This window comes from Piliocolobus tephrosceles, chromosome 19 (assembly GCF_002776525.5).
Source record: "Piliocolobus tephrosceles isolate RC106 chromosome 19, ASM277652v3, whole genome shotgun sequence".
NCBI classification, from domain to species: Eukaryota; Metazoa; Chordata; class Mammalia; order Primates; family Cercopithecidae; genus Piliocolobus; species Piliocolobus tephrosceles.
In genome coordinates this window covers 66,937,313-66,951,436 of record NC_045452.1, presented here as the reverse complement: position 1 = coordinate 66,951,436, position 14,124 = coordinate 66,937,313, and positions in this window count along the sequence as shown.

Genomic DNA, 14,124 nt, shown 5'->3' with positions numbered 1-14,124 from the left:
TTCTTTCCATGGAGCAGTTTGGTAGCATTGTTTCTGGGAATCTGAGAAGGGATATTTTACAGGTTTCTTTTCAGGGAGTCTTTTGATAGAACTGTTTTTATGGATTCTGCAAAGGGATATTCAGGAGCTCCTAGCAGCCAACAGTGAAAAAGAAAATAAATTCAGATAAAAACTGGAGAGAAACTTCTCCAGAAACAGTTTTGTGATGTGAGTATTCATCTGAAAGTGTTTAAGCTTTTCTTTGATTGAACACTTCAGCATCACTGTTTTTAATTTTTGGTATCAGAGAGGAGATATCTGGGAGCACATTGAAGTCTATGTTGAAAAAGGAAATATCCTCAGATTTGAATTAGAAAGAAACTTTCTGAGAAACTGCTTTGTGATGGGTGAATTCATCTCACAGAGTTACACCTTTCTTTTTATTTAGCTGTTTGATAACACTGTTTTTGTTGAACCTGCAAAGGGATATTTTGGAGTGCAAAGAGTCCAATGGTGAAAAAGGGAATATCTTCAGGGAAAAACCGGAGAGAAGCTTTCTGAGAAACTCCTTTGTGATGTATGCATTCATCTCATAGAGCTAAATGTTTCTGTTGAGGGAGCATTTTGGCATCACGGTTTTGGCAGTATCTGAAAAGGGATATTTGGGAACACATTGAAACCTGTCCAAGAAGGGATATTTTGGAGCGCATTGATGCTTATGATGGAAAAGGAAAATATTCATATAAAAACTAGAAAGAAGCCTTCTGAGAAACTGCTTTGCTATGTGTTAATTCATCTCACAGTGTTACATGATTCATTCCATGGTTCAGTGTGTTAGCACTCTTTTTAGGAAATCTAAGAAGGGATATTTTGGATGGCATTGAAGCCTAGCGTGACAAAGGAAATATCCTCAGACAAAATCTAGAAAGAATCTTTCTGAGAAACTTCGTTGTGATGTGGGAATTCATCTCCCAGAGTTACACCATTATTTTCATTGAGAAGATGGGTAACACTTTTTTTTGTGGAATCCGCGATGAGATATTCCAGAGTGCATTGAGGCCTAGGGTGAAAAAGGAAATATCCTCAGAGAAAAACTAGAAAGAAGCTTTCTGAAAAATAGCTGTGGTATGTGTGAATTCATCTCACAGAGTTACACCATTCTTTTCATGGAGCTGTTTGATAGCACTGTTTCTGGGGAATCATTAGAAGGGATAATTAGGATCATGTTGAAGCCCATGGTGACAAAGGTAATATCTGATAAAAAATACAAAGAAGCTCACTGAGAAAGTTCTTTGTGATGTGTGAATTCATCTCACAGAGTTACACCTTTCTTTTCATGGAGCAGTTGGCAAACACTGTTTTCATGGAATCTGCAAAGTGATGTATGGGAGTGTATTGAGGCCTATCGTGTAAAAGGAAATATACTCAGATAAAAACTGGAAAGAAACTTTCTGAGTAACTACTTTGAGATGGGTGAATTCATCTCACAGAGATACACTGATGTTTTCATTCAGCAGTTTGAAAACACTGTTTTCTTGGAATCTGCAATAGGTTATTTGGGAGAGCATCGAAGTGTACGATGACATAGGAAATATCCTCAGACAAAATGCTTTCTGAGAAATTGATTTGTGAAGTGTGAATTTATCTCACTTATTTACACCTTACTTTTCTTGTAGCAGTTTGCTAGCACTGATTTCGTGGAATCTGCAAAGGTATATTTGAGATCTCATTGAGGCCTATGTTGAAAAAGGAAATATCCTCAGACAAAAACTAGAAAGAAGATTTCTGAAAAACTACACTGTGATTTGTGAATTCATCTCACAGAGTTACACGGTTCTTTTAATGGAACAGTTTTGTAGCATTGTTTTTGGGGAGTGTTAGAAAGAATATTTTGGATGGCATTAAAGCCTATGGTGACAAAGGAAATATCCTCAGGTAAAAACTAGAAAGAATCATTCTGAGAAAGTTCTTTGTGATGTGTGAATTCATCTCACAGAGTTACACCTTTCTTTTCATGGAGCAGTTTGCTAACACTACTTTCTTGTAATCTGCAAAGGGATATTTGGGAGAACCTTGAACTCTGTGGAAATATTCTCAGATAAAAACTAGAAAGAAGCTTCCTGAGAAACTGCTTTACCATGGGTCAATTTATCTCACAGAGTTACATCATTCTTTTCATGGAGCAGTTTGTAAGCACTGTTTTTGTGGAATCTGCAGAGGGATAATTGGAAGCGCATAGAAGCCTAAGGTGGAAAAAGAAAATGCTTCAAGTATAAACTGGAGAGAAGCTTTATGAGATACTACTTTATGCTGTGTGCTTTCATCTCACAGAGCTGAACCTTTCTGTTGAGGGAGCACTTTGGCTTCACTGTTATTGTGGTGTCCAAGAAGGGATATTTTGGAGCGCATTGATGCTTATGATGGAAAATGAAATATCCTCATATAAAAACTAGAAAGAAACTATCTGAGAAAATGCTTTGTGATGAGTTAATTCGTCTCACAGAGTTACATGATTATTTTTAAGGAGCAGTTTGATATCACTGTTTTTTGGGAATGTGAGAAGGGATATTTTTAATTGCATAGAAGCCTATGGTGACAAAGGAAATATTCTCATATAAAAACTAGAAAGAAGCTTTCTGAGAAACTGCTTTGTGATGTGTGAATTCATCTCACAGAGATACACTTTTCCTTTCATGGAGCAGTTTGCTAACACAGTTTTTGTGGAATCTGCAAAGTGATATTTGGGAGCACATTGAGACCTAGAGTGAAACAGGAAATACCCTCGTATAAAAACCAAAAAGAAGCTTTCTGAGAAACTGCTTTTTGATGTATGAATTCAACTCACAGAGATACACTGTTCTTTACATTAATGAGTTTGCTAGCACTGTTTTCTTGGAATCCACAGTGGGATATTTTGGAGTGCATTGAAGCTTAGGGTGACAAAGGAAATATCCTCCGATAAAAACTAGAAAGAAGCTTTCTGAGAAAGTTCCTTTGATTTGTGAATTTATGTCACAGAGTTTTACCTTTCTTTTTTCATGTAGCAGTTTGCTAATACCTTTTCTCTGGAATCTGCAAAGGGATATTTGGGGGCGGAATGAGGAATATGGTGAAAAAGGAAATATCTACAGAAATTAACTAGAAAGTAGGTTTCTGAGAAACTCCTTTGTGATGTGTGAATTCATACCACAGTGTTACACTGCTGTTATCATTGAGCAGTTTGCTAACTGTTTTTTTGGGGGTCTGCAATGGGATATTTCTGAGCGCACTGCAGCTTATAGTGACAAAGGAAATATCATCATATAAAAACTAGAAAGAAACTTTCTCATAAACCACTTTGTGATATATTAATTCATCTCACAGAGCTACAAGACTCTTTTCGTGGATCAGTTTGGTAGCACTGTTTTTGGGGAATCTGAGGAGGGATGTTTTGGATCGCATTACATCCTATGGTGGCAAAGGAAATATCTTCATATGGAAACTAGAAAGAAGCTTTCTGAGAAAACTCTTCATCATGTGTTAATTCATCTCACTGAGTTGCACATTTCTTTTCTTGGAGCTGTTTGCCAACACTGTTTTTGTGGGATCTGCCAACGGATATTTAGTAGCACCTTGAGGCCTACTGAGAAAGTGCTTTGTGATGTGTGAACTCATCTTACAGATATAAAATGTTGCTTTCATTGAGAAGTTTGCTAACACTGTTTTCTTGGAGTCTCCAAAGGGATATTTCAGAGCACATTGAAGCTTGTATTGACAAAGGAAGTATCCTCAGACAAAAATTAGAAAGAAACTTTCTGAGAAACTGCTTTGTGATTCGTAAATTCATCTCAAGAGTTACACGAATCTTCTCATGGAGCAGTTTTGTAGCACCGTTTTTGGGGAATCTGAGAGGGGATATTTTGTTTCAGATTGAAGCCTACGGTGACTAAGGGAACATCTTCAGACAAAAATTAGAAAGAAGCTTTGTGAGAAAGTCCTTTGTGATTTTTGAATTCATCTCACAGAGTTACACCTATGTTTTCATGAAGAACTTTGCTAACACTGTTTTCGTGGAATCTGCAAAGGAATATTTTGGAGTGCAGTGAGGATTAATGTGAAAATGTAAATAATCACAGATAAAAACTAGAAGGAAGCTTTCTAAGAAAGTACTTTGTGATGTGAGAATTCATCTCACAGAATTACACAATTCTTTGATAACAGTTTGATAACACTGGTTTCATGGGATCTGCAGTAGGATATTTGGGAGTGCATTGAAGCCTATTGTGACAAAGGAACTATTCTCAGATAAAAACCCAAAAGAAGCTTTCCGTGAAATGGCTTTGTGACGTGTGAATTCACCTCACAGAGTTACACTGTTCTTTTAATTGAGAAGTTTGCTAAGAATTTTTTCATTTATTCTGCAGTGGAGTATTCGAGAACACCTTGAGGAATATGGTGAAAATGGAAATATCCTCAGATAAAAACTAGAAGGACGTTTTGTGAGAAGCAGCATTGTGATATGGAACTTCATCTCACAGAGTTACACCTTTCTTTACATGGAAAATTTTGCTAACACTTTTTGTGGAATCTTCAAAGGGATATTTGGGAGCACATTGAAGCCTATAGTGAAAAAGGAAATATCCTCAGAAAAAAGTAGAAAGAATCTTTCTGAGGAACTGCCTTGTGATGTGTGAATTTATCTCCTGTAGTTCCACCTTTCTTTTCACTGAGCAGTTTGCTAACACTCTTTTCATGGAATCTACAATAGAATATTTAGGAGCGCATTGAAACTTATGGTGACAAATGAAATATGCTCAGATAAAAACTAAAAGTAGGCTTCTGAGAAGCTGTTTTGTGATGTGTGAATTCAATCACAGAGATACACTGTTGTTTTCATTGAATAGTTTGCTAAAACTGATTTCTGGGAATCTGAAATGGGATATTTCGGAGTGCATTGACACTTATGGTAACAAAGGAAATATCATCATATAAAAACTAGAAAGAAGATTTCTGAGAAACCACATTCTGATGTGTTATTTCATCTCAGAGAGTTACACGATTCTTTTCATGGATCAGTTTCATAGTACCGTTTTGTGGAATCTGAGAAGGAATAATTTCGGACACATTGAAGCCTTTGGTGACAAAGGAAATATCCTCAGATAAAAACTAGAAAGAAGCTTTCTGAGAAATTTCTTTGTGATGTGAGAATTCGTCTCACAGAGTTACAGTATTATTTTCATTGAGCAGATTACTAACACTGTTTTCTTCAAATGTGCAATGGGATATTTCAGAGAGCATTGATGCTTTTGCTGACAGAGGAAATATCCTCAGACAAAAACTATAAAGAAGCTTTCCGAGAAACTGATTTGTGATTTTTGAATTCATCTCACAGAGATACACAATACTCTTCATTAACAGTGTGTTAGCACTGCTTTTGGGGAAACTAAGGAGGGGTATTTGGGATTACATTGAAGCCTATTGTGACAAAGGAAATATCATCAGATAAAAGCTAGAAAGAAGCTGTCTGAAAAACAGCTTTGTGATGTGTGAATTCATCTCACAGAATTGCACTGTTCTTTTCATTGAGCAGTTTACTAACACTGTTTTCTTGGAATCTGCAATGTGTTATATCAGAGTGCATTGAAGCTTATGATGACAAAGAAATATCCTCAGACAGAAACCTAAAAGAACCTTTCTGAAAAACCACTTTGTGATGTGTGAATTCATCTCAGAGATTTATATATTTATTTTCATGGAGCCGTTTGCTAACACTGTTTTCACAGGATCTTCAAAGGAATATTTGCTAGTGCCTTGACGCAAATGGTGAAAAAGGAAATATCTTCAGACAAAAACTAGAAAGAACCGTTCTGAGTGACTGTTTGGTGATTTGTGAATTCGTCTCACAGAGATACATGATTTTTTTCATGGAGCAGGTTGGTAGCACTGTTTTTAGGGAATCTGAGAAGGGATATTTTGGATCGCATTGCAGCCTATGGTATCAAAGGAAATATCCTTAGATAAAATCTAGAAAGAAACTTTTGGAGAAACCTCTTTGTGATGTGTGAATTCATCCCACAGAGTTACACCGTTGTTTTCATTGAGAAGTTTGCTAACACTTTTTTCGTGTAATCCACAATGGTATATTCTCTTGCACCTTGAGTCAAATGGTGAAAAAGAAAATATCCTCATATAAAAACTAGAAAGAAGCTTTCTGAAAAACGATTTTCTGATGTTTGATTTCATCTCATGGAATTACACCATTCTATTCATAAAGCAGTTTGGTAGCACTGCTTTTGGGGATTCTGAGAAGGGATATTTTGGATCTTACTGAAGCCTAGGGTGACAAAGGAAATATCCTTAGATAAAAAGTAGACAGAAGCTTTCTGAGCAACTTCTTTGTGATTCGTGAATTTATCTCACAGAGTTACACTATTCTTTAAATTGGAGAGTTTGCTAACACTGTTTTCATGGAATCTGTAAAGGGATATTTGGGAGCATGTTGAGACCTAAGGTGAAAAAGGAAATATCCCCAGATAAAAACTAGATAAAAGTTTTCTGAGAAACTGTTTGTGATGTGTGATTTCAGCTCACAGAGGTACACTGTTCTTTGCATTGAGCAGTTTGCTTACACTGTTGACTTGGAATCCGCAGTCTGATATTTTGGAGCACATTGAAGCTTATGGCAACAAAGGATATATCCTCATATAAAAACTAGAAAGTATCTTTCTGAGAAACCTCTTTCTGAAGTGTTAGTTCATCTCCCAGAGTTGTACGATTCTTTTCTTGGAGTAATTTGGTAGCACTGGTTTTGGTGAATCTGAGAAGGGATATTTTGGACCGCATTGTAGGTTTACAAAGGAAATACCCCCAGATAAAAACTAGAAAAAAAGTTTTCTGTGAAAGTCTTTGTGATGTGTGAATTTATCTCACAGAGTTAGATGGTTCTTTTCATGGAGCCGTATGCTAACACTGTTTTCATGGAATCTGAAAAGTTATATTTGGCAGCACTTTGAGGTCTATTGTGAAAAAGGAAATATCCTCAGGTTAAAACTAGAAAGAATCTTTCTGAGGAACTGCTTTGTGATGTGTTAATTCATCTCACTGTGTTGCATGATCCCTTTTGTGGATCAGTTTGGTAGCAGTGATTTTGGGGAATCTGAGAAGGAATATTTTGTTTTGCATTGAAGACTGTGGTGACAAAGGAAATATCCTCAGATAAAAAATCAAAAGAAGTTTTCTGAGAAAGTTTTTCTGAAGTGTTAATTCATCTCAGAGAGGTACATCTTCATTTTCATGGAGCAGTTTGCTAACAATGTTTTCCTGGAATCTGCAAAGGGATATTTGGGAGCGCATTGAGACCTATGGTGGGAAAGGAAATATCTCCAGATAAAAACTAGGAAGAATTTTTCTGAGAAACTGCTTTGTGATGTCTGAGTTCATCTCACAGAGTTACACCATTCTTTTCATGGAACAGTTTGGTAGCACAACTTTTGGGGAATCTTAGAAGGAATATTTTGGATCACATTTAAGCCTATGGTGACATAGGAAATATCCTCAGATAGAAACTAGAAAGAAGCTTTCTGAGAAAGTTCTTTGTGATGTGAGAATTCATCTGACAGATTTCCACCATTCTTTTCATGCAACAGTTTGCTAACACTGTTTTCGTTTAATCTGCAAAGGGATATTTCGGAGTGCACTGAGGCTTATAGTGAAAAAGGAAGTATCTTCAGATGAAAACTAGAAAGAATCATTCTGAGAAACTGCTTCATGATGTGTGAATTCACCTCACAGTGTTAAACCATTCTTTTCATTAAGCAGTTTGCTCACACTGTTTTTGTGGAATCTGCAAAGGGATATTTGTGAGTGTTGTGAAGCCTATGGTCACAAAAGAAACATACTCAGATTAAAAAAAAAGAAGCTTTCTGAGAGACTCCTTTGTGATGTGTTAATTCATCTCGCAGTGTTACACGATCCTTTTTCATGGATCAGTTTGATAACAGTGTTTTTGGGTAATCTGAGAAGGGATATTTTGGAACCCATAGAAGCCTATTGTGACAAAGGAAATATCCTCAGATAAAAATTAGAGAGAAGATTTGTGAGAAACTCCTTTTTGATGTGTGAATTCATCTCACAGAGTTGCACCTTTCTTTTCATGGAGCAGTTTGCTAACACTGTTTTTGTGGAAACTGCAAAGGGATATTTGTGGGTGCCTTCAAAACTATAAAGTTACATTCTGATTATCTTCTTTGTGATGTGTGAATTCACCTCACAGAGTTACACCATTCTTTTCATGGAGAAGTTTGATAGCACTATATTGGGAAATCTGAGAAGGGATACCTTGGATCACATTGAAGTCTACAGTGACAAAGGAAATATTCTCAGATAAAAATTAGAGAGGGGGGCGGAGCAAGATGGCCGAAGAGGAACAGCTCCACTCTCCAACTCCCAGCGCGAGCGACACAGAAGACCAGTGATTTCTGCATTTTCAACTGAGGTACTGGGGTCATCTCACTAGGGAGTGCCAGACAATCGGTGCTGGTCAGCTACTGCAGCCCGACCAGCGAGAGCTGAAGCAGGGCCTGGCATCGCCTCACCTGGGAAGCGCAAGGGGGAAGGAAATCCCTTTTCCTAGCCAGGGGAACTGAGACACACAATACCTGGAAAATCGGGTAACTCCCACTCCAATACTGCGCTGTAAGCAAACGGGCACACCAGGAGAATATACCCCACACCTGCCCGGGAGGGTCCCACGCCCATAGAGACTCCCTCCTTGCTAACACAGCAGTCTGCGGTGATCTAATTGCAAGGCAGCAGCGAGGCTGGGGGAGGGGCGCCCGCCATTGCTGAGGCTTAAGTAGGTAAACAAAGCCGCTGGGAAGCTCGAACCGGGTGGAGCTCACAGCAGCTCAAGGAAACCTGCCTGTCTCTGTAGACTCTGCCTCTGGGGACAGGACACAGATAAAAAAATAACAGGGGAAGCAGCAGAGGCCTGTGCAGACGCGAACGACTCTGTCTGACAGCTTTGAAGACAGCAGTGGATCTCCCAACACGGAGGTTGAGATCTGAGAAGGGACAGACTGCCTGCTCAAGTGGGTCCCTGATGCCTGAGTAGCCTAACTGGGAGACATCCCACACTAGGGGCAGTCTGACACCCCACACCTCACAGGGTGAAGTACACCCCTGAAAGGAAGCTTCCAAAGTAAGAATCAGACAGGTACACTCGCTGTTCAGCAATATTCTGTCTTCTGCAACCTCTGCTGCTGATACCCAGGCAAACAGGGTCTGGAGTGGACCTCAAGCAATCTCCAACAGACCTACAGCTGAGGGTCCTGACTATTAGAAGGAAAACTATCAAACAGGAAGGACACCTATACAAAAACCCCATCAGTACGTCGCCATCATCAAAGACCAGAGACACATAAAACCACGAAGATGGGGAAGAAGCAGGGCAGAAAAGCTGGAAATTCAAAAAATAAGAGTGCATCTCCCCCTGCAAAGGAGCGCAGTTCTTCGCCAGCAATGGATCAAAGCTGGTCAGAGAATGACTTTGACAAAATGAGAGAAGAAGGCTTCAGTCCATCAAACTTCTCAGAGCTAAAGGAGGAATTACGTACCCAGCGCAAAGAAATTAAAAATCTTGAAAAAAGAGTGGAAGAATTGACAGCTAGACTAATTAATGCAGAGAAGGTCATAAACGAAATGACAGAGATGAAAACCATGACACAAGAAATACGTGACACATGCACAAGCTTCAGTAACCGACTCGATCAACTGGAAGAAAGAGTATCAGCGATTGAGGATCAAATGAATGAAATGAAGTGAGAAGAGAAACCAAAAGAAAAAAGAAGAAAAAGAAATGAACAAAGCCTGCAAGAAGTATGGGATTATGTAAAAAGACCAAATCTACGTCTGATTGGGGTGCCTGAAAGTGAAGGGGAGAATGGAAGCAAGTTGGAAAACACTCTTCGGGATATCATTGAGGAGAACTTCCCCAAAATAGTAGGGCAGGCCAACATTCAAATTCAGGAAATACAGAGAATGCCACAAAGATACTCCTCCAGAAGAACAACTCCTAGACACATAATTCCCAGACTCACCAAAGTTGAAATGAAGGAAAAAATCTTAAGGGCAGCCAGAGAGAAAGGTCGGGTTACCCACAAAGGGAAGCCCATCAGACTAACAGCAGATCTCTCAGCAGAAAGTCTACAAGCCAGAAGAGAGTGGGGGCCAATATTCAAAGTTCTTAAAGAAAAGAATTTTAAACCCAGAATTTCATATCCAGCCAAACTAAGTTTCATCAGTGAAGGAGAAATAAAATCCTTTACAGATGAGCAAATGCTTAGAGATTTTGTCACCACCAGGCCTGCATTACAAGAGACTCTGAAGGAAGCCCTAAACATGGAAAGGAAAAACTGGTACCAGCCATTGCAATAATATGCCAAAACGTAAAGACCGTTGAGGCTAGGAAGAAACTGCATCAACTAATGAGCAAAATAACCAGTTAATATCATAATGGCAGGATCAAGTTCACAGATAGCAATATTAACCTTAAATGTTAATGGACTAAATGCTCCAATTAAAAGACACAGACTGGCAAACTGGATAAAGAGTCAAGACCATCAGTCCGCTGTCTTCAGGAGACCCATCTCACATGCAGAGACATACATAGGCTCAAAATAAAGGGATGGAGGAAGATCTACCAAGCAAATGGAGAACAAAAAAACCAGGAGTTGCAATCCTAGTCTCTGATAAAACAGACTTTAAACCATCAAAGATCAAAAGAGACAAAGAAGGCCATTACATAATGGTAAAGGGATCAATTCAACAGGAAGAGCTAACTATCCTAAACATATATGCACCCGATACAGGAGCACCCACATTCATAAAGCAAGTCCTTAGAGACTTACAAAGAGACTTAGACTCCCATACAATAATAATGGGAGACTTCAACACTCCACTGTCAACATTAGACAGATCAACGAGACAGAAAGTTAACAAGGATATCCAGGAATTGAACTCATCTCTGCACCAAGCGGACCTAATAGACATCTATAGAACTCTCCACCCCAAATCAACAGAATATACATTCTTCTCACACCACATCGCACTTATTCCAAAATTGACCACATAATTGGAAGTAAAGCACTGCTCAGCAAATGTAAAAGAACAGAAATTATGACAAACTGTCTCTCAGACCACAGTGCAATCAAACTAGAACTCAGGACTAAGAAACTCAATCAAAACCGCTCAACTACATGGAAACTGAACAACCTGCTCCTGAATGACTACTGGGTACATAACGAAATGAAAGCAGAAATAAAGATGTTCTTTGAACCCATGAGAACAAAGATACAACATACCAGAATCTCTGGGACACATTTAAAGCAGTATGTAGAGGGAAATTTATAGCACTAAGTGCCCACAAGAGAAAGCAGGAAAGATCTAAAATTGGCACTCTAACATCACAATTAAAAGAACTAGAGAGGCAAGAGCAAACACACTCAAAAGCTAGTAGAAGACAAGAATTAACTAAGACCAGAGCAGAACTGAAGGAGATAGAGACACAAAAAACTCTCCAAAAATCAGTGAATCTAGGAGCTGGTTTTTTGAAAAGATCAACAAAATTGACAGACTGCTAGCAAGACTAATAAAGAAGAAAAGAGAGAGGAATCAAACAGATGCAAAAAAAAAATGATAAAGGGGATATCACCACCGACCCCACAGAAATACAAACTACCATCAGAGAATACTATAAACGCCTCTACACAAATCAACTAGAAAATCTAGAAGAAATGGATAATTTCCTGGACACTTACACTCCCCCAAGACTAAACCAGGAAGAAGTTGAATCCCTGAATAGACCAATAGCAGGCTCCGAAATTGAGGCAACAATTAGTAGCCTACCCACCAAAAAAAGTCCAGGACCAGCTGGATTCACAGCTGAATTCTACAAGAGGTATAAGGAGGAGCTGGTACCATCCCTTCTGAAACTATTCCAATCAATAGAAAAAGAAGGAATCCTCCCTAACTCATTTTATGAGGCCAACATCATCCTGATAACAAAGCCTGGCAGAGACACAACAAAAAAAGAGAATTTTAGATGAATATCCCTGATGAACATCGATGCAAAAATCCTCAATAAATTATTGGCAAACTGGATTCAGCAGCACATCAAAAAGCTTTTCCAGCATGATCCAGTGGTCTTCATCCATGGGATGCAAGTCTGGTTCAACATTCGCAAATCAATCAACGTAATCCAGCATATCAACAGAACCAAAGACAAGAACCACATGATTATCTTAGTAGATGCAGAAAGGCTTTTGACGAAATTCAACAGCCCTTCATGCTAAAAAAACTCAATAAATTCGGTATTGATGGAACGTATCTCAAAATAATAAGAGCTATTTATGACAAACTCACAGCCAATATCATACTGAATGGGCAAAAACTGAAAAAATTCCCTTTGAAAACTGGCACAAGACAGGGATGCCCTCTCTCACCACTCCTATTCAACATAGTGTTGGAAATTCTGGCTAGGGCAATCAGGCCAGAGAAAGAAATCAAGGGTATTCAGTTAGGAAATGAAGAAGTCAAATTGTCCCTGTTTGCAGATAACATGATTGTATATTTAGAAAACTCCATTGTCTCAGCCCAAAATCTCCTTAAGCTGATAAGCAACTTCAGCAAAGTCTCAGGATACAAAATTAATGTGGAAAAATCACAAACATTCTTATACACAAGTAACAGACAAGCAGAGAGCTAAATCAGGAATGAACTTCCATTAACAATTGCGTCAAAGAGAAGAAATTACCTAGGAATCCAACTTACAAGGGATGTAAAGCACCTCTTCCAGGAGAACTACAAACCACTGCTCAGTGAAATAAATGAGGACACAAACAAATGGAAGAACATACCATGCTCATGAATAGGAGGTATCAATATCATGAAAATGGCCATACTGCACAAGGTTATTTATAGATTCAATGCCATCCCCATCAAGCTACCATTGAGTTTCTTCACAGAATTGGAAAAAACGGCTTTAAAGTTCATATGGAACCAAAAAAGACCCCGCATTGCCAAGACAATCCTAAGTCAAAAGGACAAAGCTGGAGATGTCACGAGACATGACTTCAGACTATACTACAAGGCTACAGTAACCAAAACAGCATGATACTGATACCAAAACAGATATATAGACCAATGGAACAGAACAGAGTCCTCAGAAATAAAACCACACATATACAACCATCTGATCTTTGACAAACCTGAGAGAAACAAGAAATGGAGAAAGGATTCCCTATTTAATAAATGGTGCTGGGAAAATTGGCTAGCCATAAGTAGAAAGCTGAAACTGGATCCTTTCCTTACTCCTTATACGAAGATTAATTCAAGATGGATTAGAGACTTAAATGTTAGACCTAATTCCATAAAAACCCTAGAAGAAAATCTAGGTAGTACCATCCAGGACATAGGCATGGGCAAGGACTTCATGTCTAAAACACCAAAAGCAATGGCAGCAAAAGCCAAAATTGGCAAATGGGATCTAATTAAACTAAAGAGCTTCTGCACAGCAAAAGAAACTACCATCAGATTGAACAGGCAACCTACAGAATGGGAGAAAAATTTTGCCATCTACTCATCTGACAAAGGGCTAATATCCAGAATCTACAAAGAACTCAAACAAATATACAAGAAAAAAACAAACAACCCCATCATAAAGTGGACAAAGGATATGAACAGACATTTCTCAAAAGAAGACATTCATACAGCCAACAGACGCGTGAAAAAATGCTCATCATCACTCGCCATCAGATAAATGCAAATCAAAACCACAATGAGATACCATCTCACACCAGTTAGAACGGCAATCATTAAAAAATCAGGAAACAACAGGTGTTGGAGAGGATGTGGAGAAATAGGAACACTTTTACACTGTTGGTGGGATTGTAAACTACTTCAACCATTATGGAAAAGAGTATGGCAATTCCTCAAGGATCTCGAACTAGATGTACCATATGACCCAGCCATCCCACTACTGGGTATATACCCAAACGATTATAAATTATTCTACTACAAAGACACATGCACACGTATGTTTATTGCAGCACTATTCACAATAGCAGAGACTTGGAATCAATCCAAATGTCCATCAGTGACAGACTGGAT